Genomic DNA, 5,535 nt, shown 5'->3' with positions numbered 1-5,535 from the left:
TGCCACTCTACAGGGTAGATTAGCATCAATTTTAAAGAAATTGTTACGATACAGTTTAAAGCACCAATTATTTTTGAAAGGTTGTTGAAACATTCTGACCACTATTAGAAGGGGTGCCATGCCCCCATTATTATTGGTCACTATTTGTAGCAAAAATTTAGATACTCTAATAGAGCAGTCAACCACTAACAGATTACCTGTATATTGTATAATTATTTCTCCTTTAAAAATCTGTAGCTAACTAATAATAAAAACACAGTAACAACAGTCTAAATTGCTATAATAGACATTCTATAATTTAAAATATTCCTGGCCAATCCTGGGTAGTATGACCCCAGACCCCAGGTTGAGTAATACAAATTTTTCGTGGATTTGCAAACACTCCCAAAATGTATTAGACTGTATGGAGGTCTAAATATTTCAAGAATAATATTTTCGCGGATACCCCCAAAACCACGAAATTAGCAACCCCCCCCCCCCCCCCTTGAAATATTTAGGCCATAGGTTTTCAAACTTCACTGTGTGGTTACATTCCAAAGTTACCCTATCCCCCTCCTCTGGCTTGCTGCACCATAAGAGTATAGGGAAGAAAGGAAAGGAAACCAAAGAAGGACAGCAGCCATGCAAGGAAAAAAGTGCTTCCTTTGGCTTCTCTTAAGTTGTTTATGTAGTGTACAGTAATCATTAGCTAGTCTAATTTTTTGACCTGTTTAACCTTGAAAACTTCATGGGATCATGGCAACTTCATGGTAGCTCAGCATAGGGTAAATATTACATTATACGTATGTGACGTAATTACATTGATGATCTAGAAACCTATCATGCTGGGGAGTCTAGTTTGTAAGCATTTTTTGATTTTGACTTTTAAAAAGTACATTCAGCTATTGCATGTCATGGATAGTGCTGTAATTGATTACAACCTCCTGGAGTTGGTTCCTACACAGAATGAAATTTTACCACCATGTAACATTAGATGAAATGATATAGTGACACATGAATAGACAGTGTGCAAGGTTCAAGAAAAGATATGTATAGAAACACAATATTATGGTCTCAGCAAACAAATCTACTTGGTCATAACGGAGCTATTGGTATTTGAAATGCAAAGCAGAAAACAGACTGAATTGTCCATGTGCATGTGGTTACTTCAGAACTTATGATCCACTATACAAACTACAGTAGCTTATACTACTGAACATTGCATCAAGACATTGTATTATAAAGTGATGGTGGCTCTGTGCTGCAATAATACAGTATACAGATATGTATACCCAGGGTGCGTTACAACACAAGCAAGACCAATGCAAAGAAAATATGAAATGCCTAATCTTATTGTAGTATAGTGTGTCTAATGTCACTTGTAGTTCAAACACTGATAATTATGATTAATTTGCTTAGACACTGATTTTGAATGCATTTCTGAAAAAGTATTGAGGTTGGCAATCCACATAAAACCTGACGTTTTTCAATATTACAACCTAATTTGCTTTCAAGTGTAGTTATAGTAGCCATCCTCTCAATTCTAGACAATTTTGTGGGAACCTTTAAAAGTTTCTATCAATGTGAAAGGTTTAATATTGTCTTTATGATTTAAAGCTGTAGGGATAGGTTGTTTAGCATTATCAGCAAATGAATAGACCAGTGATTAGCGATTCATTATACGAAATAGAGATCATTATTGAATGCTCTATTAGAGAGTTTTAAAACTAATTCAATCTGCATTCAGAGCAAAGCCAAGTGTCTTTGATCTCTGCTATCTAGTCCTCTTATAGTGTAATGTAAGCTGACATATAGATAATATTATTCATTGCAATAATGAATCACATTAACACATGTGCCTTTGCAAGGCCTCTGATGAATATATTTGTCACTTATATGGCTTTCATTGGCTAGATAAGCTGCTAGCTGACCACATGTTAGGGAATTACAGGTATACCTGCTGAATTACTCTTACAACAGGAGAAATATTTTTAAATATCATCAAAACTCTCTAATAAAGCAGTCTCAAATTTCTTGTAATGTACTACATTTAAGAAGCATGTTCACAACCGCACTTTGGTGCCAATGCTTCAACGTGCATTTGGACTAGTCAATTATACACAAGCTATCAAGCTATAGCTCATGCACACATAATGTTTAAGTAGTTAAACATAGTTAATTTTACACTCCAGCAAGCATGCATGCAGTAGGGATATAGGAGGCACATCAATAAGAGAAGCACATGTGCAGAAATAAACACAGCCAGGTGCCACACATTATCATTGAAGCAAAAAACACTAAGCTAGCATGTTGATCCTCAGGCATTCTCATGCAGCGGTTGCATGAGGCCCTTATGCACCAACCCCCCTCCCCCCATTAATCATCATATTTCAAGGAGACAGTAAACTCCAGATCAGAACATAGGGACTGGTTGACAAGTATCTGGTGAGTGTCAAACATTAACAGTTAGGCAATGACTTTTAATGTTAGACCCATAAAGTTTAAGAAGGCTACTCAAATTGCACGCATGCAAAAGTTAACTTACAGTACCATTGTTTTATTAATCTACCTTCATTTGACAAGCCTGTACATATTGGATGACAAAATCAATATAATTCAATTAAAATAGGAAAACTAAGTGCATTTCACTGCATAGTCAAGTACACGCATGTAACTGTACTATACCGGGGCCACTTGATTACCATTTTGTTTTCAGCCCACTCATGATTAGGTTTGGTTGGCACCCTTTCTAATATTGATAAGTACAACTTGTGTACCAAAAATGTCACTTTTATCCTGTTTTGCTAAGATACCTTACTATATACAACAGTTAGCTACTGTTTATAAGCTTGCAGTCTAGTCTCAACTAGGGCTCTATAACGAATAGTGGTTTCTACTATTCGAATATTCTTTATTCGCAACTACCGATTATTCGAATATCCCTTTTCAGCATTGATTTATGGACAAGATATCAATAATCCTGTTATACAAGATGTCTCTTCAGAATCAACATGATTTAATCACTTATGTCATAGATATGCTTATGTAGGGTCAAGAATTTCTAAGTATTCTACACACTGATGTTATACATTTCCTTTGAAATGAATATTTGAATACCAGAAATGGTATTCAAATATTAACTATCTGTAATAGAATATTCGTTTGAGCCCTAGTCTCAACCTGCAGCCGTATGAGATTGATGGTGTTGTTCCCAACATTTAACAAAAGCTGCCCTTTGGGGATCTAGACCTCCTTAATCACTGATCTCAGAAGAGAAATGACAGACAGCACCTATAATTGTCCCATTACAGCAGCATAATTTATCCAATAGCAAGGAGGTAAGGTGCTTGTAAAAAACGGTTTACTTCACTAGTCAACAGAAAATGACACTTTGGTGTGGCCTCCTTGCATGAAGAAGACAACCATATAATTGAAGATAAAAGGAAAGACAAGGTGCAGAAGGCAGGCACTTAGCAGAAATGGAAAAGGCATCTATTGCATGTGAATTTGTTACTGTGGCATGAAATAGTGGCCATGCGCTATTTCGTTTGGCCCCTATATAGTGGCTACTATGATCAGGCTGACCAAAAATTGGGGATTGGCAATTAGTTTTTAATTTCAGTATTTGACCTTCTGCAAGTGTTTTCTTGGTTATAAAGCTCGATTTGATGTAAGACTATTTTGTACTTTCATTGCATACAATATTTCTAGAGTGGTTTTAAACTGGAGCATTATGGCGGGTACAGTTCATTTTAGACAGGAACCCTACTAAACAGTGCTACTCTGTACTGTTTGACATTATATAATTGTTAAACTCACATCTGTGAGTATTTAGAACATGTAAAGTTAAATTAAGCCTAAACTATAAAATTTGCAGTGTAATATCTTGTCAGTTCTGGAAGGAATGTGTAGTTTTTAAATCTACCATCATAGCCAATAGTCATGGTGAAAAGCATGGCGCACTTTAGATTAGATAGCCTATAGTTTACTTATATGTGACTTACTTGATTAACACCAAGAAGTGATGTATTAAACTAAATTTCTCACTGCCTATAGTATGTTCACATTGAGCTGAATCCTCAAAAGCATTTAATAACTCATGGATGCAATTACACATGATCTTGAAATTTGGCTCATTTGTAGTACTGCTTGATCCGCTAAAAATATTTAGAAATATTTTTGTTCAAATGTTTGACATAATATTTACAGCCAATTAAAGTTTTCACAATACATTTCCTATGGGGAAGCCATATAAGTATAGTGTTCATTACAGCCCTTTCCCAAACTTGTAATGGAGCCAAACCGTACATGTCTGTTGTTGACACCTTTGCTGTTACCAATAATCATCTGGTTAGCTGAAATGTTGACTCTGTTGAGAAAAAATCCAATTTTAATTTTTAGCTGTTTTTCAGGATTCAGCTCAACGTGAACATACTATAGCTGAAACAAAACCATAACAAATTCTGAGCCCATGGCAGTGTGCCAACATCAAAAAATTAAATAAATTTATTATTTACATAATTACGATGTGTATAATGTGAATATGAACTATTTCACCTCAGAGCTTCTAATATCAAAGTTTCCTTGAGGGTAAAGGGGTAGTGCATGATCTACCAAGTGCAGCTACATTTTTGCAGATTTGTAGCAAGATGTGTGCATATGCATACAGACTGACTCAGAACAGTTAGAAACTCACGTTGGTATGCTTGGGCCTCTGAATCTGTTGGTACTGTACTTCCTAACCTATAGCTTCATTGCATGAACATAATAATAAAGATTTTAGCCAACTACACATGGGTTTGGTAGAGCCAATTTTAGCAATGTAAGCTAGTAAATCAGTATATAATACATAATAAGCTGGTGCCAAAGGGTAGCTATAATGCAAAAATGGTGTGCTTTTGAGAGAGGACCATGGAGCTACTATATATGCACACATGAAAAGGCTGTTTTCTTTCTTCTTGTCAATATGCCTACACTTTACGTGGCATACCAGCTTTCTTGGACACACAATATTGTACACTATACCTGTCTTGATAGCAAAATGTATAAACTAGTTGTTTCCATATGATCATGAATTGCCATTCACACAATAAAGATATTTCGTGTTTGTATATTTTGCTAGTATAGTAGGCTGCAAAATAATCATGTATCAAGATGAGCAACTTGCTTAAACAGCAAAGAATAACAGAGACATTAGTTCAATAGAATGATTAAGAAAAGCCATGATTAAATCTCTAAGAGTTCCTATGGATACATATACATGAAATTCACAAGACGAAAACATCCCGACTGCCTGGCACACTCCTGTAAGAGTTCAAGTGTTAATTGGATGGCTGCAGGTTCGAGGCTGCCCAGTTGCAGCCATGGATTGTTTTCTCTCCTTTGAGTCCTTTCTCCACCTTTTCTGTAGTAGCTTTAGACAGTCTGTAGGACCAGGTGTCCTATAGACCTTCATGCAGCACTTGTGCTGCAAAGCCTTAATAAATATAATTTTAAAAATAAATAAAATAATGATGCAGTCACATTGCATTCCAGCTAACAAGGTATAGTAGCACA

This window comes from Dysidea avara, chromosome 1, assembly GCF_963678975.1.
Source record: "Dysidea avara chromosome 1, odDysAvar1.4, whole genome shotgun sequence".
Taxonomy (NCBI): domain Eukaryota; kingdom Metazoa; phylum Porifera; class Demospongiae; order Dictyoceratida; family Dysideidae; genus Dysidea; species Dysidea avara.
Note: the sequence above shows the minus strand (reverse complement) of the source record.